The sequence below is a fragment of the Rhea pennata genome, chromosome 2, assembly GCF_028389875.1.
Source record: "Rhea pennata isolate bPtePen1 chromosome 2, bPtePen1.pri, whole genome shotgun sequence".
NCBI classification, from domain to species: domain Eukaryota; kingdom Metazoa; phylum Chordata; class Aves; order Rheiformes; family Rheidae; genus Rhea; species Rhea pennata.
Window position 1 is genome coordinate 78,575,554 of NC_084664.1, and position 27,624 is coordinate 78,603,177.

A 27,624-nucleotide genomic window follows, 5' to 3' on the forward strand; every position below is an offset into this window, starting at 1 on the left:
TCATGGAAGGTTCTGTTCTAAAGATTACAGTCATCTGAAGTGAGCCTTGTGGAGAACAGTCAGATGGCCACAAGCTTTGATTGTTTTCTTTTGGCTGTTTTCAAGTTCAACACATGATTTGACAGACAATTTGTCACAGAATTACAGCAATATGACCTTCCTCTTGCTATAAACAAAGATTAGTTTGAGTATATCTCAAAGGATACGTGAGAGGGCTTGAAGAGTCACCACCTCTTTGCATTGCAGCTGCCTCATGGAGATAGGATAAAGCACCTCAACCTTATGCTAATTCTACAAACCTTCCCTTAGTCATTTCATCAGACTCCTGGGCCAGGAATACAAGCACATCTTTCGTAGCCTGCTTGGTTTGTCATCAGTATGGAAATCAAAAAATATAATGAATATTGTTTGTAGGGTGTTTTCCCTAACAGATGTTTTGTTTTGATCCCGAAGGACTGTCGAGGAAATTAGTCAAAGCCATACTGTTACATCCTTTTGACCACCTGGCATTTCAATTTTTTTCTAGTCTTCTGATAGGCTAGATAGCTAGGGAAGTACTCTCACTTTCCAAACTATCAAAAAGTTTGAGTGAATGCTAAATTTAATCTTAAAGCTTTGGTGATTTCTTTTGTTGTAAATGTAATGTGGTAAACCAGTAGGAAACAAAGCCCTTGTCTAATGTTCATCAGGCAATGATTCAGTAAAGTCAGCTGTCTGAACTTCAAATCAAGAAATTAAAGTACAGCTCTACTCTCTATGTACTATAGTATTTCCTCTTGTACTTTCTTAAGCCTCTTCCTACTGGATAACATTTTATTTAATGACTGCCAATAAATTATTAGTAATTAACTATATCCATATGCTAAGCATGGAACTCAGCTCCTATCAATAGTGGTGGTATGTATTCAGTTCATACTGTGTGTCCCATAAAATATGTTTTGGGACATTTCCCAGTCTGCATGTCACCATCAGACCTATCGGTGCCCTCATTAGTCTTTTGAATTACAAACATCTTGCTCATTAGTTGCTTATCTAGCTACTTAACAGTCATATACTCAAGCTCTCATTTCTTTATTTGCATAGCTGTAATAATCAGGCATCACATTTTTAGGCCTGTTTAGAATTGCCTTCTTCTACAGCTATGGGGATAGTTCAGCAATAGAACAACCTTTTGACAGAGATGTGCATTTGTTAGAAAAGACTTAAAAGTTCACTGGATAGAGCTGGAGCCTCCCCTTGTCATCAGATTACTTTAACCTCCAGAAATAAATCTTTATTTACCTAGATGAAGGAATTTTAATTGCTCCAATAAAAGCAAAATAACTCAGTGTTAAAGAAAGGGAGCCCCTACTAAAAAATCCCCTAGCTCAATGGTTAGGGGAATCTCTTGGAATGTAGGAGCTGGGGGCTCAAATTGCATTTGGCAGAGGAAGAATTTGAACCCAAGTTCCTTGTGTGCTACCTTGTTTTTCTAATTATTTGGCTAGCAGTAGGTGGAAGAGGGGCAGCAATTTCTTCTGAGGAGCTTAGCTGGCTCACCCACCACACTCAAGCCTGGAGTTGCCTTTGAGTGAACAATTACTTCTGAAGAATTAATTACCTCTCTTTATTATATTTTTACAACTAGTCAGCTTGGATTGTTCTCTGCTTACTGCATTACTTTTCTATGTGCATGACTGAATCTTGATCTTTTGTGAACTACACTAATAGCTGAGGCAATTGGATCATATGCATGCTGGATGGGAAGCCATAACATAGACAGAGAAGTGAAAGCAGAAGGTGCTATGTTGTGCGGTAGGAAAAGCAAAACTGTTTAACCTAAAGTTTGCACTTTGGAAAGATCAGAAAGGGAAGCTGGATTTCCCTGGAAAAGGATATGGAAGACACAACTAAGCCTATGTGGTTAGACTGAAAGGCTAACCAAAGATCCTCCACTTTGTCTTTTACAAAACTTACACGGAAATACTAATCTGTATAGAATCTCACTGTTTCCGTATTATTAATTATTAGTTTTATCCTAATCATTTTTCTGTAAAGAATCTAATACATTTACAGCTGCACTGTAGATTTTGGGAGATGTGTAAATTTAAGTTGGAAGGATGGAATGGAGTTACGAAGAAAAATATGTGCCCTATTTCAAAAGCAGGAAAATTGTGGACTTATATTTCAGGAGAAGTGAAAATACAACAGAGTTTAACTTCTGATGAGTCAGAAGGCACAAATTAGACAGATCTGCATTTATGAAAACAAGTATCATTGCTAGGAAAACCCCACCATGGGGCACTATTTAAAACTGGTGACTTCCTAGTAAGTTACTCTTGCCTTGTTTGTTATAATGTTACAAAATTATAATGAAATCACCCTGTGGATTTACTATGGTTGCATTACATACCTGGTGTCATTTATATTCTTTAATGCAAATATTTTTTTTTTGTAAATGTGAAGGTACTTACGTTACAGAAAAAAGGAGATTGTATCTTTCACTTTCAGAAGGCCCCTCATTTATAGCTTCTTGTGAAACTGTAATTCCCAGATTTAAAACCACACATTTTTAATCCATTTATAATTGCCATTACAGATTCCTCTATAAAATATTCTATACAAGGCACCAATCACAGCAGCCTTTATATAGCTCCCAAATATACAGTAAAATGTGTTAAAAAGTTGAAATCGTGCATTTTTAGTGCAGATTTTCAGAAAGAACAATGTGGGTGATAAATTTGATTATTTGTGTCCTTCCTGATGTATTTGGTACTTGCTATTTAAGTTTTCTGCAGTCTCCACAATTTGCCCAAAATTATCATTGCATTAGATAAACGAAAACTAAGAAAGCAAGCCCTTTGGTTTTCCAAGGAGTTCCGTATAATCAGGTACTGTGAAATACTTCCTAAGTATGTATTAGGAATAAGCTTTTAATAGATTTTATAAATAAATTTATATAAAAAAAATTATCCCTTTGTGTTAGAAACTGATAGTGTCTTTAACTTGTAGAACTGATTGACTTCTAAAGTCCTTAAAACTAGTTTGTCTAATTGATCCTTTAAGAAACACTTGAAATGAAGTAATGAGACAATAGTTGGAGACTTTGTTCAATCTCTGACACGTCATAATGCGATTTGAGATAGTAATTAAAATGGAGGAGAAACTGAAAACTATTATCTGCATTGCAATTCTACACAATCTTGTCAATAAACCAAAATTCTGAAGGCAAAACCTTAGCTGTTTTATTTATTTAGCTGTTCTAAAGAAAAACTAGCTGAACACAGTTTTAGTTTACTAGGTCATTTTCAAATTGTGTTGCACACATTTAAAATAACTGTAGAACTGAAGATCCACAGAACCACATCCTTCTTCTCCCCCAATTCCAAAAGAGAGATTCTAAATAGTGATTCTGAATTCATAACAATGTTGATGTATTTATAAAAACAGTTCTCTCTCAGCTTAAACTCATTTGATAGGCAAAGAATTTCTAAGCATCAAATATGAGTTATTCGTAGCTTGTTATTTATAGCATTTCCACAGTAAGGCATACTGCTACTGCTTTCATGTTTCCAGAAATGCTTCAACTGCTTAATTTCATTTTCCTATCTATTACCATAAAAAATCATAAGAGCAGGCAACTCCGGCTTCTTCATTCTGATCCATCTGGAAGATTTGAAGAGGAAGACTACACCTTTCTTATAATCCACTGAGCATGTGCAAATCAGAAAAATTTTTGGACTGTAGAGTGGGGTGGGTAAGGAGTAGTCCTCTGGGAGCCTGCAGCAAGAGTCTGACTTGAGCCCAGACTGTGTTGTCACATCTGATACAGAAAGCACATTCAAAGCTAAGCCTTTGATTTGATTGAAAGGGTATTTTCCTACATACCTAGAGGACTACTGGGAACTAATTCAACTCAAGAGGTTTCTGGTCAAATATGAAAGTAGAAGGAAATCTCTATTTCTTTCCCAAGCAAAAGTAACTTTTTATTTACCTTACACAACAGTGTTCATTTTTCCTTAGCAGCAGATTTATCATGTTCCTATTTGTCTGTTCCAGTAAAATGAGTTGCATTAACAAGTTGCCCAAACTCTGATGTCTGTTGGTGTAATCACACCAGAAAAGAAGCAGGTAGCAGTTCTGCCTCAAAGTTTGGACTGACTTGGATATCTTTGACCAAATACAGTGCAAACCTAGGTTCAAAGCATAAATAACTGTTGCTACTCCTCTCATGTACTTCTGTAGCCCATATGACTGCAGTACAAGAATTTATAAATCTTTAAGATATTAATCCTCTGAATAGTACATAAAAAGCAAAGAGACACTGTGATTATGTTTCTCAGCAAGAGAAAGACGACAATGTTTTCAGAAGCAAAAGGAGGAATTTGGGCCACTTGTTCAAAGACATTAACATATCTAGGGATGCAAATAGCTAATGGTATTGTATGGAAGAAAGTTAGATGCCTAATTTCATAATCATGAAGGTTTTCATACTATCTGACTCCTCAATGTCTAATAGTATATATGCCATCAAGAATATGAGACTGAACTGAGATGAGAAAGATAAAAATTTTACCAAAGATAGTGGCAGTCATTTGAGCCAAAATGTCAAAACTTTGTTTTGGTTAAATGGTATGAGCAGCAGTCTGGCCATTTTACTGCTAGGGACTTCTTTCAGTAACTAGAGTTATAAGGTAGCAATTGTTGTCCCTTATGATGTACAGACAAATCACATAAGAAATATAGATCAACTGTATTTCAGAGGCAGATAGGAGCCAAGTGATCTTGAAAATAGAATTGCTTACATGTATCTGAAAATTTTATTCAACTCCCTTCTTTTCCCACAAGCTGCATAGGAAACCTGGGAATATAATTTAAACTCTTTAACTACTAAATTGGGCTCACCTCCTACTCAGAACTGTAAACCCAATAATATTCTATTGACCTCACTGAGTTCCTTCTATAGTTTGGATTTTGCTTTCTCTGAGCTTAGCTAACAAATCTCAAGGAATAAAAACATAGACTGTTTTGTTAGCAGCAAAATGTTTACCTATAAACAATCTTTTTTTTTTCATATGTTGATTCTTTTTGCTCACAGAAAGCATGTCTTTTCATAGCTCCCCAGGACTGTTACATATGTGTTACTGTTGCTCCATTTTAATCAGTGTGTTCTTGGTTAAACATGTTAAAACTTTTCTCTTGGCTGCCTGTGAATAGTTTCTGATATTTACAGATCACTTGTCATACTTGCAGTCTATTTCGCCACAAGTACTTCAAGGAGTTTAATATTCCTCAGCTGTGTTCCTCCTTAATTCTTTCACTGCACTACATGATACTCTTGTTTTTCAACCTTTTCAAAAAAAATCTATGTGGTTGTTTACATATGGGGTTATATCAAAAGGAAACTGAAAAGGTCAACTTGCAATTTCAAGTAAATTTTTATAACAAAATCCAATAATGCAGAACATTTATTTTTTACTCTTGTTTCAAAGCCATTGTGTTCACTATGTTTTATCCAATAAAATACTTTTATTCTAACTGGTAAATAATTTGTCCACATCTGTGCTATCAACGTTATATTCACTGTATTTTCATTTAAAATGCTAATCAATGATGCAAAAACTTCTCTCTTAAAAGTTCATTTTATGTATGGTCAGAATCACAAGAATGAGAGATAAGTGGAAGGTTCACGTATGATTTACTTTTCATTAGTAATAATCAAAGCTTACCAAGCTCTTTTCTAATAAGCTCTCATTTCCTTGATTTTTTTGATGCTGTAGTGTCATAGTCGTGCACAAAAAATATTCATCAAAAATTTCTTGTTTTGTGAGGAAATACTATTCATTTTCTTAGAGGCCTGGCTATTTACTTGCTACTACTGTGTCCTCATTCCCTCAAACCCCCAGTGGCAGGGGATTTTGCTTCAGGGACAAACTTTGTATGATAGTTTTCTTCTGCTTGAATGCTAAGGAAACAAAATAAATACTATTGACCAACTGCTGCACTGTGGGTGTGTTTTACATGTAAGGTAAATAACATAGAAAAATGAAATGCTGTGGTTTGAAATCGTAAGAGATGAGATACCGAAACTGGGAGTGCAGTTATGTAAAAAGCCAATTAGAATGAAAGATTGTATTTTCTTAATATTCCTGAAGTTCTTAGGTCCAAGCTTTGCAGCTATGTTTTGCAGCTTGGTGGGGGAGGGGAAATAGGCATATATATTATATTGATAAGTGTCTGAATTTCCCAAGATGCCTTCTAAATAAATTTCAGTGAAGCTGAAAATTACCACAGCAAAATTTGTTTTAGTATTTATTCTTGCTGAAGTTTTTGATCTAGAGCTCTGTAATATGCAAATGAGTACTTTGCAGTGGGATGATCTATGATAACGGAATAGAAAGGAGTTGGTGTTTTTGTGTTGGAGTATCTTAAAGAGGCCCCAAGCCATATCAAAGATGAATTAGTTACCAGCACATTGTACTTTTGTTGCTTCTTACTTTGCTTTTGGTCTTAAAATTCTATTTCTTTAGTTTTTTGGACATCTATAATATCTCTCATAAATTTAACTATCAGTTGCAGTTATGCAATTGGTTATGCACACTGAACTTGAACTCTGGCCTCTCTTTCTGACATCCCCCCAAAAGTGAAGAGAATTGATTCCTTCTTTCATTGTACTAACTTATTTTTTAACACTGGGATCTCATTTATTTTCCCAACATGTACAGATTTATTCATATGACTAAGACTTAATTCTGTATTCATGGCTTAAATCGTTTTTGTTACATTATGCATGTTTGCCTTTCTAAAACAAGAAAGCAAAGATCAGAATATGTGTCATCGTTATGCATGTATTTCAACAGAAGGACAAAAGTATTAATGGAAATTAATAAACAAATGATAAACTATGCAGTCTACATAAAGCAAATGAGGATGTATTCTTTAAGGGCAAAAGTTAGTAGAAGATTATGAAACCTGCAATTAGAAGTGCATTATTTTCCAGATAAATGCTGAACTGTAAAAAGTGTAAGATGATACAAAATTGACACTTTGGGTGATCTGAAAGAAAAGAGAGTTTATAGAATCATAGAATCAGTAAGGTTGGAAGGGACCTCTGGAGATCATCTAGTCCAACCTCCCTGCTCTGCACGGTCACCTAGAGCATGTTAGACAGAGTGGCATCCAGGCAGGCTTTGAATATCTCCAGACAAGAAGACTCCATCACGTCTCTGGACAACCTGTTCCAGTGCTCCATCACTCTCACAGGGAAGAAATTCCCTCTAATATTCAGGCGTAACTTCCTGTGCTTCAGTTTCTGCCCATTGCCTCTTGTCCTGTCACATGGGGCAAATGAAAAGAGTTTGTCCCCATCCCCTTGACACCCTCCCTTCAGGTACTTGTACACATTGATAAGATCCCCCCTCAAGTCTTCTCCTCCCCAGGATAAACAGGCCCAGCTCCCACAGTCGTCCCTCGCAGGGCAGATGTTCCAGCCCTCTGATCATCTTTGTAGCCCTGCGCTGAACTCTCTCCAGTACCTCCATGTCTCTTGTACTGGGGAGCCCAGAACTGGACACAGTACTCCAGATGAGGCCTCCCCAGGGCTGAGTAGAGGGGCAGGATCACCTCCCTCCACCTGCTGGCAACACTCTTCCTAATGCACCCCAGGATACCACTGGCCTTCCTGGCCACAAGGACACATTGCTGGCTCAGGGTCAACTTGTCATCCACCAGTACTCCCAGGTCCTTCTCTGCAGAGCTGCTCTCCAGAAGGTCAGCTCCCAGCTTGTACTGGTGCCAACAGTTATTCCTCCCTAGGTGCAGGACCCTGTACTTGCCCTTGTTGAACCTCACGAGGTTCCTCTCGACCCAACTCTCCAGCCTGTCCAGGTCCCTCTGTATGGCAGCACAGCCCTCAGCTATATCAGCCACTCCTCCCTGCTTGGTAGCATCAGCAAACTTGCTGAAGAGGCACTCTGTCCCCTCATCCAGGTCACTGATGAAAAAGTTGAACAGGATGGGACCCAGTACTGAGCCCTGGGGGATGCCACTAGCCACAGGCCTCCAACTAGACTCTGTGCCACTGATGACAACCCTCTGAGCTCTGCCTTTCAGCCAGTTCTCAATCCACCTCACTGTCCACTCATCTAACTCATGCTTCCTGAGCTTATCTAGGGAATCCTGCTTGTTGCCTTAACTCTTTCCTGCAGCATCCTGAACTCCACCATCTCGTGGTCACTGCAGCCAAGGCTGCCCTCAACCTTCACATCTCTAACCAGTCCCTCTCTGTTGGTTAGGACAAGATCCAGCAGGACATCCTTCCTCGGAGGCTCCTCCACCATTTGTGACAAGAAGTTATCATCAATGCATTGCAAGAGCCTCCTGGACTGTTTGTGCCTTTCTGTGTAGTCCTTCCAGCAGATGTCAGGGTGGTCGAAGTCCCCCATGAGAACCAAGGCCTGTGATCATGAGGCTACCTCCAGCTGTCTATAGAAGGCCTCATCAACTTTCTCTTCCTGGTCAGGTGTTCTGTAGTAGACACCCACAACAGTGTCCCCCATGCTAGCCTGCCCTTTGATCTTTACCCATAAGCTCTCGACTGCCTCCTCCTCCACCCCTAGGCAGAGCGTGGTGCATTCCAGTTGCTCTCTCACATAAAGAGCAACTCCACCACCTCGCCTTCCTGGCCTGTCTTTCCTAAAAAGCACATATCTATCCATGACAGCATTCCAGTCATGTGAGCTATCGCACCCTGTCTCTGGGATTGCAATGAGGTCATGGCCCTGTGATCGCACACAGATCTCCAGTTCCTCCTGTTTGTTCCCCATGCTGCGTGCATTGGTGTACAGGCATTTCAAAGAGGTAGTCATGCCTGCAGGTTTCCCTGGAAGGGTGTATGGGGGCCCCCCATAACCATGTCCCAAACGCCCATCCCCAGCTGCATGCACCCACTGGAGGCCCAACAACCCAACTTGTGTTTTGTTGTCTATCCTGTCTGTATGACACCCCCCTTCCCCCTCCTACCTAGTTTAAAGCCCTCTTTACAAGGCTGGCCAACCTGTTGACAAAGGCAAATGTGCCCTGCTTGGTGAGGTGAATCCCATCTCTCCCCACCAGTTGTTGATCTTCAAACTATGTTCCATGGTCATAAGTCAAGTGGCTATCCCTCTTTAGCCTGGAGTAAGTTATACTAAGTTATAAGTAAAATGCATAAAATAAGATATACTCAAGTACCAGGTAAGAACAAGAGGACCTCTCAACATTACACCTACTGCAATGCTGTCCAATTTTCCAAGCACAGAGGACTACTTTTGTGGTTGCATTGTTAAGGCTCACTAAGTAAATCAATTTGCAGTAGTTTACAGGACTGATTTGAGAGTATTTACTTTTAATTCAAATTATAACAATTAAACATTTGAGCTAATTGCTTTGGATCAGATCCTCAGCTGATTTAATGTGGCATTAGCCTACTTAAGTAAGTAGAGCTATGCAGCTTTACAATACTTAGAAATTGTGCACTCTGATAAAAAAAAATAGGTACATCGGGGACAAAGAGAGCATACTAACAGATGACTATTTTGGATGCTTGTGTGTTGCTTCTGTGCGCAACTACAGTAAATAACCTTAGCTGCCATGTGTGAGGTGGGAACGTACTCTGCTGAAGGCAGGCTGCATTTCCTCCTGCCCCATGAGAAGTGCTGATATTTGGAAGAGTACTTCAGAAGAAGGGATCTTTGAATACAGGAGACATTATAATTCCTCCTTCTCAGTCACGAGCATGGCCTATTAAAATACACTTTCCTGTGTTACACGATACAAGTGTGGTAGTGTGACAGCACAACCCTATTAGTCATATCAAGGAGGCATATGCATGTGTTTATGTTATCTGATGCGTATTTAATATGCTAGGAAAAAAATAAATGAAGAACAGAAAGAAGAGGGCATTAGTGGCCTTCTCTTAATTTCCAAGAAGCTAAAGGGGGCATAGGAGTGAACTAGCGTGCTACTGTAACAGAGCATAGGAGATATCTAGCAACCGGGAGAGGAGAAAGTAGTTCTGGGAACATGTTTCTTTTGCATAGGGAAGAAGGAGTATATACCCTGCTATGTTTGTATAGCTTACATTATATTTGTACAAACTAGACTGAAACTGGGTATTTTGCTAACCTTTAACTAGAGCAATCTGAGCCTGAGAACATGCTAATGTATGTTTAGCTTGCCACCAGCTACAGTACGGGGTCATTTGGATAAATTTGTTGAAAAGAACAGGAAACTGAAAATATACTGTAAATATCTTTCCTCATAGATTTCTCAGGTAGCTATATGTATGTTAATATATTTATATATGTGAAGATATTTATATGTATATGGATGTATTTGACATTTTGGAGTTGTTTTAGTTGAATATTTATAAACTGCCAGATTCAGCATATTAAACAGCTGATCAACTGCTGGTAGAACAGACAGTCACTAGTAATTAAAAAAAAAAAAAGAAATTGTTCAGTATAAAGAATTATTGTTATTATTTCTGACATTTTGGTTTAGTATAAAGCCTGTACTATGGCACCGACAGCATCAAGCATGTATCTGAAGAAAGAAATTGTAAAAAAAATGTATAAAGAACCCTATAACATTGTCATACCCAGAATTTTAGAGTCTTAAATATCAAATTTTAACATTTTGCATTTAAAGGGTTATGCTAGTATTAGAACTCACTTGAATTTTTTTAGAAGGGTAAGATAAAATACATGTCTTCGGACATGACTTGAGTTATTAGTAACAGGCCATTAAATGCTTCTTTATCATTCAGTGATTGTCTTTTACTGTGTTGTACTGACAATTTTCAAATTAGGTATCTAACATTACACCTGAAATCAAGAAGACTTGCATAGACAGCAGCTACATGATACAAAGCAATGGTTTACATACACATTTTTTTGATTTTTGTCAGCAATATTAATAAATCACTGACCAATTTTACTGATCACTTATGTTACTCCATCAGAAAGAAAGATAATATGGCTACATGTATTCCAGTACATATTGTCTGTAGTATTTTCTTTGGTTCTGATTCTGTCTGCTACCAAGTATACATACTTATTACTCACTTGTTACTTACATATACTTATATATCATTACTAATAAAGCACACGAGTACCTGATAATTAGCTAAGTGGACTACCACGTGGCTGTTTAAATTAGGAGAGAGTATGATGGAGCTATCAATTTTGTAAAAATGATTTTGCTATATTTGCTACTTTTTGTGCTCTATCCAGGATAAAAAATTATAATGTAAAGTGAGTGATGATGACACAAGAAACTGATCTGTAAGTTGTTTTCAAGTCTGGATTTAATAATAGTCCAAAGTCCAGCAAATATGGTCAGAATCCTTATGGGAGTGGGATTATTTAGGAAAAATTACCACATTCTTGGGCTAAAATGAGCCTTTTTTCAGCTATTTCAGTAATTCTGGTTTTGACATCAACAGTGATAAAGCAATGGTTTTAAAATATTTCAATACTGAAACATTTAAGTACTGATTGACTTTTATACTGCTGGAAAAACTTCACATTCCTGTACACCTATATAATGGGGCTGAGTCTATCAGTGAATGAGTAAACAGCTGTTATCTGACAAAACAAAGGACCTGTTACAGATGTGTCCTAATAATAGCAGAGTTTGTTTCTTAAGAGTGGAAGGATAGAGATGTGTTAGCTAACCACATGTCTGTGCCTTGCACAGTAACTATCTTTTATTTATAAGCTATTTGCTATAAGCTAAGTTACAATGATGTATTAACTACTAAATCTGGTTGATAATCTGCAAATTATTAAAAACCCATGCTTTATTCAAAAGCAGTCTCAGCTATCTCTGATGCAAGTGTAAGTAAATGCAAACAGTACTTTACACTGACCTAGAGTATGAACAGGGAAAACAGGATATTCTGTTACCAAATCATATTAATAACCCCTTAAAAATATGAATCCCATGAAGTGCAGTGACAGTTTAAAGATTCTATACCATTTAAAAGTGAGGTCACTAATTATGGATATAGAAGTTTAGCCTCAAGAATAGTTGTTTAGAAACTGCTCATAATACAGAAGTGTTTCTATGTATGTGAAAGACAACCTAAACGGTAAGTATTTTGTTGCATTATATTCTTCTGATTCTTTTAAGTGGAAAACCCTTAAATTCATGTAATAAAGTTCAAGATAAAATCAACAGATCATAGAATATATCTTTCCTGTTTGGTTTCTCTGAATCTCTAAATTTCAATATTGTGCTGTCATGTTCTGCCTTCTGAATTTAAAATGAAATATTTCAACGGCAATAGAAACTATGAAAATTATACACATTACTCTAGCTGATAGCTATACCACACTTTGAAACAGCTTAATTCCCTGTATGCCATTTGTCACCGCAGTCAGCAGCAGAAGCATTTATTTCTGTACTCAGACTGTAGCACGTTTTAATGATTCTGAAATACAAGAAGACATGCAAAACTGATCTTGCATTCTGTGCCCTTAAGCAAGCCTATTATCCATGTTGTGAAAACAGCAAGTTAGCATTTTTGTTGTAATTATTTGAGCTGATTATGTATTATGTTTCTACTCAGAGGCATTTTCTTCCAAAACAGTTTATGCAATTACTAACTGAGAAAGGCAAAGCTGCACTCCAGAGGCATCTGCCTTGAGATAGCCTTATGCAAGTTTCCCCTTGGCAATGCTGACATGCTTTATCATTGAAAAAAACACACAATGTGCCTATTGTATAGCTTGGATAAGAGTGTAATAGGACTGTCTGTGGGATACATAGAATGATTTTTTAAACACTACACTGATGGTTATAATGATTCTAGACCATACATGCTTACGCTTACTGCTTATAGCAGCGTTCCCAACAGTAAGGACCACTGCTTCAATAACCCACATTTTCACACACATATATTTAAATAAAGTTTTAAAAAACATGTATCCCAGAGAATATTTCTTGAAGTATTACCAAAATGTGAACCCTACTATAAAGCTTGTATTTCCCCCTTCATTTGGGGCCAGTGGTGGGTCTTACTCTACTGGTTTGTCATACTGGTCTAAGTGAAGTATTCAGTTCTCTGCAATTAAAAAATCAATAGATACAATTTCCAGTGCTTCCTTTGTGTGCCCTTTTACTGTGTAGTTTAAACACCAGTAATAAAAATAACACTGGAACATAGGGAAGCTGAGGTGGCCTAGCTTTTGTTTTCCATGAGCACATTAGCGATCTGACTTTGCTAACTCTGCAGTCAAAATCTGCCTATCAAGACTCATTATTTGTCTTAGGAAGAGTCGAGATGTAGTTCCCCTTAAAGCACTGCTAGTCCTCTAGCAGGATGGCGGTCGTTTGACAGAGGCTTGAGACTGGCGGTGCTTTGTCTGCCCTCACCCTCCCTCCCTGTCACTAACCTGTTAACGGATCTCTATGGAGAATCTTCCAGAAGGGCAGGTTGGGAGCGCAGGCAACAGCAACGGCCAACCACGTGGCGCCGCAGGAATTCCAACCAATCGTGGCCAGGCATCCTCTGCCCAGCTCTGTAAGTGGTGTGCAGTGGTGCTGGGGTAGACCTGGTGGAGAGCCTGCCCCAGCAGGGTGGCTGCGGGTGCACAGGCAGAGGATAGAACTGGCAGAGCTGCTGGAGGAAGAGGAGGAGGATCTGGGAAACTGCCCAGTAAGAGTGAGACATAGCACAGAAAGCGCAGAGAGAGCAGAAGTGGAGTTGGCTTGCTGAAAATTGCCATAGTTGCCCTGCAAAGTGAAATGATGCAGGGAGGGAGAGCTACAAATGGTAGTAGGAGCAGATAAGAAAGTAAGATAAATTTTTGAAAGAAGTTTGGCAAGATATGGAAGAGTTATTCAGACCATTATACTGGAAAAGATCTAGGGTTGTGTGTCTCTGAATTGAAAAAAAATCACAAAATTTCCTTTAGCCAAGAGTGCTGAGGCAATAGAGAATTAAAGAGAACAGGTAATAATAGTGTGTAGTATGATTCATCTCAGCTGATCATGTAACCCTTTACTAGTTAGCTCCCAAATAGCAATGAGCTGCATGGTACCTAATATGAAAGACAGCTTCTGCTATAAAGGACCAAAGAGCTGTAGGATTCCAACAGCGTACTTGATTCTGTGAAAGCGTATATCAGAGACTGACTTTAACACAGATAGATGGTTCGTTTATAGCACATCCTACATGAAAATGAGAGTTGGGCAAATGAATGAGGAGGGCATGAACGAGTGCAGCTATTAGAGGCAGCCAACAGGCACAGCAGTTTGCACAGCAGGGCACAAAGAAGGGGTCTGTGTTTCTGTTCAGAGCAGCAGACACGTGCTGGGTTATAGCTGTGATGCCACAGGGCGTGTTCTACAGTAGTTGTTGGAGTTGCTGCTTCTGCCATGTCACAGGCTTCTATCCAGACAGACCCTGCGATGGAGGAGACAACTCTGCAAGTTCCAGGCTGCAAGGAGCACCTGGAACCTCTCTGTGATGAGGCTGGGGCTGATGGTCATCTTTCCTGCAGAAGATGTGCTGTTACTCATGAGTTATGTCACCACATCAAGGAGTTTTGAGAGGAAGTTAGCAGGCTGAAAGGATGAAAGAGAGAGAGAAAGGATATTTTGAGCCCCAGCATCCATCAGCAGTGAAGAAACATATGGAGGAGCCTGTGCGTTGGGGGATGGTAGAAGGCTTGCAGTTGCTAAACAGATCCACTGCTCTCAAAGTTGAGGAGGAGCTGGGCAGGCTTTCAAATGAAGCATCTAGGCTGGTGAACCCTGCACCATGTAGGAGCACCCGGAAGAAGCAGTGTGATTGCTGACAGTGACTTTCAGTTGCAGGGAGCTATCTGCTGAGCTGACCTCCTATCAAGAGAACTTTGCTGCTTGCCAGGGACTCAGATCTGAGATGTCATGGAGAGATTGACAAGACTTCTCCACCCTTCTAATTATCACCCCCTGGTACTCTTTCATGTGGGCATCAGTGATACTGCCAAGGGCAACTTGGAAAGTATCAAATGCGGTTACAGAGCTCTTAAGGGGTGTTTAGGGGGTATGGAGGCTCAGGTGATTTTCTTCTTGATCCTGCCAGTGAGGGAGAATGATGGGAAAATGAGTGGAAAGATACTGCAGGCCAACAATTAGCTGCACAGCTGGTGTCAGCAACAGGGTTTTAATTTCTGTGACTGGGGCCCTGTGTGAAGATCAACATCTGCTTGGAAGAGATGGGATCCACCTTACTAAGAGGGGCCAACCTGGTAAGGACTGTTTTAAACTAGGAAAGACAAGATAAGGGCAGAGTTCTATAAACCGTACAATCAACAAAACAGGGCTTAAGTGGAGTACTTGAAGCATTTGCATGCAAGCAAGGGAATGCCTACAAGACACCACTATGGGGCAACTTCCTGCACCATTTCTGGGAAATCAGCATGCTAAAGTGCCTGTACACAAATGCAGGTAGCATGTGGAATAAACTGGAAGAATTTGAGAACTGTGTGTAGTTGCAGGGCTCTGAACTCATTGCAGTTACGGAGAGGGCATGGGATAGCTCACATGACTAGAAACCTGCAGTGGATGGATACAGACTGTTTAGGAAGGACAGGCCAGGAAGTCAAGGAGAGGGAGTCACCCTTTATGTGAGAGAGCAGCTGCCATATGTGGAGCTCTGCCTAGGGGTGGCTGATGAGTCAAGGACAACACAAAGGGTTTCTCTAAATACATCAGTAATAAAAGGCAGATATAAGGGCAATGTGGGCCTGCTGTTGAATGGGGCAGGAGCCTTGGTAACACAGGACAGACAAAAGGCAGAGGTATTGAATACCTTCTTCACAGAACCACAGAATGGTTAAGGTTGGAAAGGACCTCTGGAGATATCTAGTCCAAACTCCCTGCTCAAACAGGGACACCTAGAGCACGTTGCACAGGATCACATCCAGGCAGGTTTTTAAAATCTCCAGAGAAGAGATATACTCCACAACCTCTCTGGGCAACCTGTTCCAATGCTCTGTAAAGCAGAATAAAGAAGTTCTTCCTTATGTTCAGGTAGAACTTCCTGTGTTTCAGTTTGTGCCCCTTGCCTCTTGTCCTGTCACTTGACCCCACTGAAAAGGGTCTGGCCCCATCCTCAACACCCTGCCTTAATGTATTTGTAGATATTGATAAGATCCCTGCTCAGTCTTCTCTTCTCCAGGCTGAATAGGCCCAGCTCTCGCAGCCGTTCCTCATAGGGCAGGAGCTCCAGCCCTCTGATCATCTTTGTAGCCCTACACTGGACTCACTCCAGTAGCTCCATGTCTTTCATGTACTGGGGAGCCCAGAAATGGACACAGTAGTCCAGATGGGGCCTCACCAGGGCTGAGAAGAGCAGCAGAATCACCTCCCTTAACCTGCTCATGACACTTTTCACCTCAGTCTTTGCTGGTAAGATGGGCCCTCAGGAATCCCAGGCCCTGGAGAGCAGGGGGAAAGTTTGGAGGAAGGCAGGTAGTCCCTTGGTGGAGGAGGATTGGGTTAGAGAGCTCTTAAGCAAACTGAGCATACATGAGTCCATTGATGCTGAAGGGATACGCCCATGCACTCATGGCATGAGGGAGCTGGTGAATGTCTTTGCAAGGCCACTCTCAATCATCTTTGAAAGGCCATGGTGATCAGAAGAGCCACCTGAAGGTCTGAGGAAAAGAAATGCCACAATTGTCTTCAAAAAGGGTAAGAAGGAGGACTGAGGAAACTACAGGCTAGTTGGCCTCCATTTCTGGAAAAGTGTTGGAGCAGTTCATCCTGCATGCTGTCTCTAACTGTGTGAAGGATAAGAAGGTGATCCAGAATAGTCAGCATGGATTCAGAAAGGGGAAATTATGTTTAACCAACCAAAAGCCTTCTATGATGGAGTGACAGATTGGGTAGATGAGGGGAGACTTGACTTCAATGTGTAACTTGACTTCAGCAAGGCTTTCCACACTGTCTCCCATAACATCCTCAGAGGCAAGCTGAGAAGGTACAGGGTGGAGGAGAAGACAGGTGGACTGAGAATTGGCTGAATTACCAGCTCATAGGATCAGTGGCTCCAAGTCTAGGTGGAAGCCTCTAGGTAGTGATGTCTCCTTGGGGTGAATCCTGGGTCCCATATTGTTCAACTTATTCATGGATGAGCTGGGTGAAGGAACAGAGTGCACCCACAGCAAGTTTGCTGATGATCCAAACCTGAGAGGAGTGGCTGATACACCAGAGACTGTGCTGCTGTAATACCTTTATTGTTTGAGAGTTAATGTTGCTAAACAAAAGACCTTTTAAAAAACATCCTCATACCAAAACAAAAAAACTTCAGTGTTCAATTTCAGTGTAAAACTCATTTGAGTATGGATAGAGCATTTAATGATGTAAGGTTTAATTATAAATGAATATAATTTAGAAGAAACTCAATTAGTGCTATATTTATTATATTGTAGTCAATTCATGCAATGCTAAATTCTGCAGCAACTGCCTTGGAATCTTAAGGAACATCTTAATTGGAAAGAATCTTACAATCACAACTTCAAGGTGTGATTGGCTTCCAGATAGCCAAATCTGGAAAGAATCAAAACACTGAATTAGAAAAAATATATTGTTTTTTCCACACATCTCAATAGCATGAGTTACATGAAAAACACAGTATCGAACATACTAAATATCTAGCTCAGAATACAAAGGTTATTCCTATTTGTCTTCTTCTGCTCGTACTGAATGCATTAGGTACTTTTCATTTAATTCTTAGCGAACAGGTGGTTCTCCTATAAGAAGCAATCTAAATAAAAATCACTGTGATAACATATTCAGAACTCTTCTGGTTTCACTTAACTTACCAGTCTCTGAACTTTTTCTCTAGAGCAGCTTCAATATTATTTATAAAGCTTACAAAAATATTTAAGTAGTCAAATAAACTCTGACTAATATAGAGGATATTCACTGAACCAAAACAAAAAACTTCTTATAATAACCAGCTATATAGTGATTACTGGAATTCCCTTGTGTTACATTTGCTGGTAACTGTTGCATAGAGCAAAGATGATATTCTGGACTTAGCCTATTAGTAGAGCAAAGCAGCACAGAAACCTCAATATGTGAAAGGAAGAAGTGGATATGGCATGAAGTTAATTCAAGTGTTTGCTGTAGTCATAAGAGAGTAATGAAAAAGTGAACAAAAAATTTACTTAAATATTTTGAGCAGCTATTTATGTTTATTCTAAGGACTCTACTATAACAGCAACAACATAGTTTGGTGAATCAAGTATTTCCACATCATTTTGTTTTATACATGTTTGATGGCTTTTGCATTGCCAGGTGAACTCAGCAAGCTAGCATTTTGCTTCATGTATAGAACAACTTTAAAATGAAAGCCTATGTTACTGCAAACTTTCATTTCTATAAGTTATTTTTTTTCTTTCAGAAAAGAAATGGCTGATAATTCTCTTGTTTCATTAATTTTGGTAACGTGAAGTTTTTAATTAACTATAGTGTTGCAGCAATCAAAGAGAGCACTAAAACAACACAGACATAGAAAAGCTAATAAGGTTTTTCTGTCACTTAATCCACAAAACAACTCAACATCTCACTGCTTTGCCAAGCAGCATAAATGTAGCTTGCTATATTTGAAAGTGCTCTTCTAATTGGGAGGAATAGGAATTGATCTCGTATAACATAGTGTTTGTTGATTCCTGATACACCACAGTAATTACGATCAGACTAGTTTACAGTTAAGCTCAATTTTTTGCAAGTTTATTTGCACTAAGAGACAAAATGATGGTACACGAAAACGTTAAAATAGTTGGCCTGGCTGACAAAAGCACAAATTCCTGAGCTTAGAATTCTTTATCTAATCTCATTTTTTCGTATGCTTAAGTGACACATACTCTAAATAATCTGACGTGATCAGATAAGAGGAACAAATAATGAGTAGTGAATTGCTAATCTCAGGGGAACAAAATGGAAGTACAGCTAAACTGTTGAAAAACCTTGTCATTTTCTCAGATAATCTTTAGCTAAAATCTGCTGTTAAAGAAGATGATGTCAGACATAAAATACCACAATGAAGTTTTTTTTCTTTTAAAGATGTGGGCACTTACAAAGTAAGAAAGAAAAAAAAATGTGGAAGATATATTACATGAATATCTTCTGTAACAGTAGGAAAAAATGGGTAGGAGAATTACAGAAAGGACTTTTGATAGTCATACAATACACAATTTGGGATATACTTTTTTTTTCAATTACTTTAATTATGAGGTTGTGAATGTTGGGCAAAAGACCAGTAAAACATTATTTGGAAGGACAGCCCTGGTTATGCAACACCTTGGCTAAGCTATGAGAAGATGGAGGGATAACGCTGAGAATGAGTTTTTAATGTGAATAATTAGCAATTAGTGGAAGAAATGGAAAGATCAGCAAGATATAGGTCAAATTGCAAGTGCCACCAAGGGCTGTAGTGGTATTAGGACAGTCTTGTAGACAATAGGGAAAATTTTAATCCTTTATTTACTTTATGTTAAGCTGCTGTTCTTTTTACAGAACGAGGGTGCCTAGACTCCAGTTCAGCAAAGCACTGGTATATGCATTAAATGATATTGCTGAATTGTAGTGAATACCATACTTGTATCTTTTTATATTTAATGCTCATGTCTCCATTTTAATGCTATCTAAAGATTATTGGATTATTTAAATTTTTAACAATTTTGATAGCATACGATATTGAGGAAGACACAGTATGACTGACCACTGACAGTTGTCATTACTTGTGTGCAATCAACTTCTCTATTTGCAAGCCCAAAGTAGGAGAACAACTGTATTTCCTTCCTTCCTGATATTCCCATTGCAGTAGTGAGATTTTAACTATATTTTGGTTTTCTTACTTGTCTTTGGACGGGGCTTTTGGACTTTTTGAACTCCCCTGCAAATATGAAGGCAAGAAACATCTTACTTGGGGAAGGAGATGTTTAGATGATACAGAAGTTGGGGAAAAAGATATATCTGAGGACAAAATGGAATGGTTTCTGTGGGATTTTTTTTCTTGTTTATCTGAAAAGAAAAAAGTGACCATGTCTGTAACCTGTTTGGTTTTGCTACCAGTTGCTTGCTCTTCAAAACAAAAGAGAGATGCTAAGAAACTATCAAACAGAGAATAACTTCCCCACACTTTTCTTATTCTCACTAAGAAAATGTTTCAGTGGCAGCTTTTAAATGTCCCATTAAGCTGACTGTTTAGGATAAAGGCCCTAGTATGGAAAGGCAGTAAATCTAAATACTTGACTGAGAGGTACCTACATTCTAGTAAACATGCTGCAAGGGCAAAGTGTGTTACTGAATTTGATTCCACATGACTTGTGCTTTTTTCACTTTATGCTTGAAGAGAATATTGAATATTGAAGTTAAAATAGCTAACAAACAACCAAAAATCTTCTCTTTTCCTAGTAGTCAAGATTATCTTAAAAGGTCTGCATAATATCTTTTGATGAAAAGAGAATGCTTTGATTTCTAAAAAAATGAATATATTTTTAAACTACTGTCTCCACTCCATCATTTCTGCTGTTACTAAAACCCAGACAATTGTACTTGAATTTTTGGAGGTAAAGGAAAGTTTTCCTTTAACAAGGAACACATCACAAGGAGAGTGGATCTGTTGAGTGAAACAATTGGTGTGGAGATTCTTATTTCCACATGTGAAATTCAAGTGTTTTACCATGAACTAATTCTAACTGCTGTCATGGACTGAATGCCCATTATTGGTTGAAACGTGTTAGATCTGCCCCTTGGATATCATCTTTTGCTTTAGTTTTATCCTGTAGAAATTCATTTTGTATGCTGTAAGAGTGCTACCTGATATGAGTCAAAGCACGATAAATAGAGATGATCAGGAAATTTGCTTTAAAAGAATATTCCTGATCCAAATTAAAATGCTAATGTAGATGCAACCAAAGCTGACTATATTTTAAATGGAGTGCAATAAAACTTACAGATGAATATAAAAAAAAAAATGCTTCCGTGGCAATAACAATGAGAGTAAGTTTCTTTTGCTTATAGTTGTAAAAGCTAGGCTTTCATACCATTCCAATATCTTTGCCACTATGGTGTACGTATAGTTGCACAGTCATGAGTATTTAATACTACACATAATTTCATATTTCAACAGTCAGAATATGTTACTGAAATGTCCAAACAAGCTTCATATTCAAAACTTTCCATTTTAAATGTTTATACATTGAATTGTGAAATTCAAGCCCAGTGACTCATGGCAGGTATGCAACTGACTGCTACATAGCGTTGTTACACAGTGATATGGGAACACAGTTGCGACAAAGGCTTTATTATCCTGAGATTGAGGTAGCTGTGTTACCTGTGCATGGTAAAACTGTTGCCCCAAATGGTGCAATGGAAGATGATAGAGCATTTTCTAATAAGTGTGGATCAAAAATGTGAGATTTTCTTCAGGTGATTCTGATTTGTGCCGCTGGCAAGCTATTTTGAGTAAATATATTAAGGGGTGTATGGCTACTTGTACACCATATTCACAGTTCCAGCTGTGTGACTACTCATTTGTCATTGTTTTCATTCTCGGGATGATGCACTTCTATTGCAGTCAAGAAGAGGAGAGTGTATTATCAAGTTCCTGGTGCAAAAAAAAAAAAGGATATTATTAAACTAGTCTGTGATGTTTGATTAGTCCTTTGCTATTTACTCACTCTGGACTATATTCATTCAAGACACTAGTCCGAGAAGTATTGAAAATGCTTAGCTTTTGTATATTCAAGCATTTCTTGTACTAGAACTTTCTTTTTATCTACAGAAAATGCTACTATATCATGACAGTAGTTAAGACAGGCTGATGTTGAGAAGTAGAAAATACCTTTAGACAGAGAAGCTCATTTGTATTTGACCTCAAAAAACTTAACCAGTACAATAGCAGATAGGCACCCAGAATGTATTCTGTTAAGGATGAATGGTTAACCTGCTTTTCTTCAGCTTGTTAACACATCTGTATGTGAACATCATCAAAGTCATGTATTAGAAATCTCAGCTCAATTTACCCATTTTATCTTGAGAATTTTAAAGCCTTTCTTTGAAATGTAAATTCTTCTTTAGAAAAGGAATAAGATCAGATTTCTCCTGTAAAACTTTTAAGACACAGAGAAGCATGGCAAAGATAGATAGCAAATAGAACAAATATAGAATCTAACAATTGCAGGGCACTGCAAAATGTGATTATGATTCTGTTACTGACTTTAGGAAATCCTAAAATCAAACCTAGCGTGGATAGTCTCCAGGTTATGATGGTGTTTAGTTAGTTTACAAAAGGGAACAGGTGAAACTGTAGCTGCTTTTGCATTATAAGAATTAACTGTGATGGTTTAGTGATGGTATAGTGTTCTCATGCTTTCTGCCTTGAATTCCCAGATAAGTGAACAGAAATGGCTTCTTGATTCACTAGACCATGAAATGTCATTATTAATGGCCATATTTATACCTGTATCGTCTTAATAGAATCCTTTTTAAAAAGAAACAAAAAAGACCACCAAAAAGACAAAGCTATTGAAATATTTTAAAAGCTTGATAAGGGGAAAGAAAGGAAAATTGGAGAACATAGAAGTTGAAATGTCATTTATGTCAAATTATACACTAACAGTTATTAAACAGGATTTTTTTTTTAATTTTAATTGAATTGTTTACTTAGTGATTTTTGAATCCATCTTAGCTTAATTATGTCTGGGAGAAGATGTGAAAACCCTGTCAGCATTATTTGATATTACTCCAAATGAGAAACTGAATTGGCTATATTGAAGCTCAGAAAAAATAACCAATAATTGACAAACTTATCTACTTAATTTTCAGTTAATTTACTGACACTTAACCTTAGCCTCAAGTAAGTAGTCTGGTTCTCCTTAAAAATGATTGTTTCTTTCAGGAATGAAAGGTTTAAGTTTGAAGTTACATGCAAATTAACCCAGTGTTCTGATGTTTTCATTAAACTTGCACTAGACCACTAATTTTTTGGTTTAACAAATCCTGTAGAGCTGTTGCAATGAATTGATTGATCCTACAATTAGAACATTATTATTAACTGTTAATGAGAAATTGGTGCCAAAGTTTTTAGACCAATTAAGTGAAAGTAAATGGAAAATTTACCCTGTGTTCCTATAACCTTGCTTTTATCTCCAGTAATTCTATGTAAAACACAGCTTAAAATTTTGGTTTGGGTCTGCCTGCTCTACGCCAGCTAAAGTCATAATCCAGCAAATTTTTAGAAAGTGTTTGAAAGGTACATGCTCTGTTTGCTCTCGAGAAGAAGGAAGAAACCTGTTTAATTATATGCGGTATGACTTTGTAAACTAGTCATCAGGTTGATGGATATGGTTATTGAAGATGTGTGTAGGAATATTTGCCCTAGAGCAACACTAGTGTAGGGAATCTGACCTTACAAGCGTCGTCTACATAAGAGGTGCATACCATAAAAGTATGCCAATGTCTCAGCTGACTGGAATCTTAATGTTACTTGGGAGCTGCTTGTATACAGTGATCCAGCTCAGTGATCTCAATGTGTGTGTGTGTGTAGGAGAAACTGCTGATACTATGTTTATGGTATAGACTAGTCCAATAAATAATAGACACAGGAATAGGTGACTTAACAGCAGTCTTCAGTTACATAAACATGTAGACATCTTTGTCTGCACAGTTCAGGATCTTCCCTGTACATTGCATTTGCATGTGGTGCTCTTGGCCTTTCTGGAAAACTTAGGCCTTATTTTTCTCAATTCCTTCTAGTAAGTAGTTCTGAAATCAGCAATGATGCTGCCTTTTTCCTATAATGTGATTTTGTATAATTCCATTGAAATTATATTCCATCCCTGAAGCAACAACAGCTGTTTTGTGATCTTTCAAGCCTGCATATCTTTGAAGAGTATAACCACAGCTGAGAAATTGTCTCTAGTGAGAGTCAGAGCAGAAGTATTGCTTTTTTTTCCCATTGTGTTTGCCTCAATGTATATATTTCTGTATCATATTTTTACCTGCACTGATGTAAGTCAGAAATAGTCATCAAACCATGAGCTGAGAAACTTATTTATAGTTTTTTAGTCATGAACGTTTCTGACTATTAAGTACCTTAGCTAGAGAAGACACGATTAGCAGTTTGAACTACTATGCAACCACAGACTTTGTAATTATGTCTGTTTTTAATGTCTTTGTTAGCCTATGGAACAGTTTCTTTGACATAATTTCCTTTTTGTTGTTCTTCCTCTGAGGAGAAGAAACTTTCTAAAGCTTCTAAACTCACTGGGTCTTAGGACCCAATAGGAGTTTGTACAGATCTGAGAGTGTTTTTCCTGATCCTGAAAGTAATAAATAATCAGGGCAAGTGAGGAGGTGTGTGTGAAAATGTGGGGAAAAAATATGTGAAAATAAAATACCTCAAATAAGGAATTAATGAAGTAGAGGACATTCTATAAAAATAAGGAAGGAGTGAGCCATTATGCTAATTGATCTAAAAATGAATCACCAGGAATAGAAATGTAAACAAAGAGCATGGATGAATTCTCTTCGTACTCTATGGGTATGTTTCTGTTGAAAGAACATACTGATAAGTATTGGAAGATATACTGAGAAATGAAAAAATATAAACATTGAGGTAAACAAAAATGGTTTGGTCATTTTAGTTTGGCTAAAACTTCTGTGTGGTTGCACAGTTAAAGAGAAATACTAATTTAGAGCAAAAGTTTTACAGTGGTACTGTTGCCAGACTGCTCATTTCTTTTGAAGAAAATGCATCTTTTCTACAGTTTCCAAAACTTCTGTGTAGAAGTCACTTCAATGAGAAATAAACCTTCTTGAAGTTTACAAAAAGGAAGTTTTTCAAATATCTCTTCTTTACTTGTTTATAAAAGAAGCCAAGTGCACTATAGAGCACAGTCATTAAATGACCAATTTAAGCGGTATGGTGTTATATGGCCACAAATCACATCACTGTGCAATTATACAATGTCCAAAAGGAAAAGGAATGTGGAAGATTATTACTTACAACTAAAGTCTCGGTGTTTGGAAATTGAAGAATAGCCATTAGAAAACCATATCTTTAAATCCTGAGATTGTCCCCATGAAGAAGCTTAAATATTTTAGGGGAGTTGGAGAGCACTTATAGGGATGATAAAGTCTCGATTTGAAGAACTTATATATAATTCATGTGATATTATTCTAAAAACACAGCCTGTGGAAGTCAAAAATGATGTATTCTTAGAACTGGAAATTATAGCTGAAAAGTAAATATCATGCACAGGAAAATAAGTGGGTAATGAATGAATCACTGGCATGTTGTTATAAAGATTTCCAGTACTGTTAAGAGTTAAACACATCTAGAGATCAGCAATAATTTGAGTAAGAGATTCTAGCTAATATGTGATTTGCCCTCCCAATAGCTACGTTTTGAAGTGTTATATATCTGTCTCAGAGTCAGTGTAGTTTAATACAAGGTGTACCAAGAGGTATGTCTTTAAATGTCCACGTCTCTGTCTTTGATGATACTTTCATTTGAATACAATCTCTTTCATGTCTTCTTTGTTACATCTCCCTTCTTACCACTCCAGATTTCTTTTTAACAGATAATATTTGGAGACTCTAATGAGTAAATATAAGAGTATTCACTGAAAAAAAATAGCCCACTTCCAAAAGGGACATGTCAGGTGAATTCTGTTTCAGAAGTATATACAAATGGAACAAAGATGAAGGCATCTCTTTTGATGACAGAAAAAAATTATATGCCTCAGAGACGCACTTTTATTCATATGTATTTTTTCAATAAAGAATGTAAGTATTTTTTTTCTTTGAATTCAGCAACACGCTATTGTCTGAACTTCTTCTGCACAGAAGGATTGCTATTTAATCTTAGTATTGTTTGTTTGTTTTTTGGTTGATTGATTGTTCCCCTCTCTCACACACACACACACACACACTCTGCTCTATTGTTCACACCATCAGTACGGAGATGGTGACAACCCCTTTAGGACACAGAACATACGCTGTTACCAACCAGTCATGATATTGCATTTCATCTCAGCCAGGCTTCCTGTTGCCCTTAGGACAATGCAGCTGCAAAATGAAGTTTATGTATGTCAGTTCTTGTAGGCTTATATTTCTGTGTGTTTCTGTAGTACTTTATGTACAACTCTGTTGTAAAGAACACTCTTAAGTCCAACCAGTTATCTTTTCTTGGGAGCTGATGCTAGCTGTGTAATGCCTGATGATCAGCAGCAGATTCTGCCACAGATAACGTTAAGTAACTCATGGAAATATGAATGGAAGCATGAGAGCTTTCTTGTTACTAGGTACCCTATAGTGTTTTCTTGGCATGAAAAGTTAGAGACTGAATATGCAGAAGTAATTTTGTTAGCTTATGTATACATTGCCTTCTTAAGGAAACCACTCAGATGCTCTGAGTAAATGGATTTCAAAATGAGTTATGTGTATTGACATCAGGAGCTGACGTAGTTCTGAGGCAAATAAGTTCAGTGCATCCAAATACCTGCACAAACTTAATAAAAATACATCTTGAAAATGTATTCGGTAGTTAATTTAAAAGGAAAGAAGTTATCTACTTTATGCTATATTCAGAAATACAAGGTGAAAAGTGCAAAAATCCATCTCCTTTATTGATGGAAGCTGTATATTATTCAATGAAGATAATATTATATATAAATATTCATCATTATTCTTAGATTGATTGCATAGTTAGTATATATGCCTAAACAGCATTACATAATTTTTAAATCCCTCCATCATTTGTAGATTTCAAAACTACCAGCCTTGACTTCTTACCATATTCTAAATTATTTAAGAGTACTAACCCAAGCAGAAAGAATACTAATAGGAATCATATACTAACATTTTTTGAGTTTTTTGATATCAGCTGGGTAAGACATGACAAAGGGTTGTGCAGGCCAGGAAAGAAGTAAAAACAATTTGTGAAGCAAGGCTCTCAAGACATGAAATGGAAGAACCATATATCATTGTGTGATAGGCAGCAAATAGTTATGTCATGAATCAGGAAAATGATGATGTATAAGTGTAGTCACAGATATGGCCAGATGTCTAGATATGAGATGAATTTTAGCAACAGTGTTGAAAAGCTATTAGCCAAGTAATTCTCTTCCTTTGTTAGAGGTTTTTCTGTGTTCTCTCCAATGTGCTATGAATCTAGGATGTTAATGCATGTTGACTAAAACATTTCTTGTCTTATCTCATCTCCTAAGGCAAATTGAAGTGTTCGGGGAATTTTTTTTTAGGGATTTTTTTTTTGATTTTTTTGTTATTTTTGGGGGGTTTAGTGCATACATTTAAATGTACATACCCAAATATACAAGCATGTGTACAAATGTTTTATATGTATATATATAAAAAATATATATAAAATTTTACTGAATTGAAAAAGGCTACTCATGTTATTGTTGTTAAATGTGATTAGTTGTTTATACAGTAAGGTACCTGTTTTTCCAGCAGTTGCTATAATATTCTACAATGCATGATTACTGTATGTTTACTTCTGAAATAAAAGTCATAACGCAATCTGGTGCTTTAGCTGAAATATCATTTTTTAGTTAGTGTTTAAGCTACTGT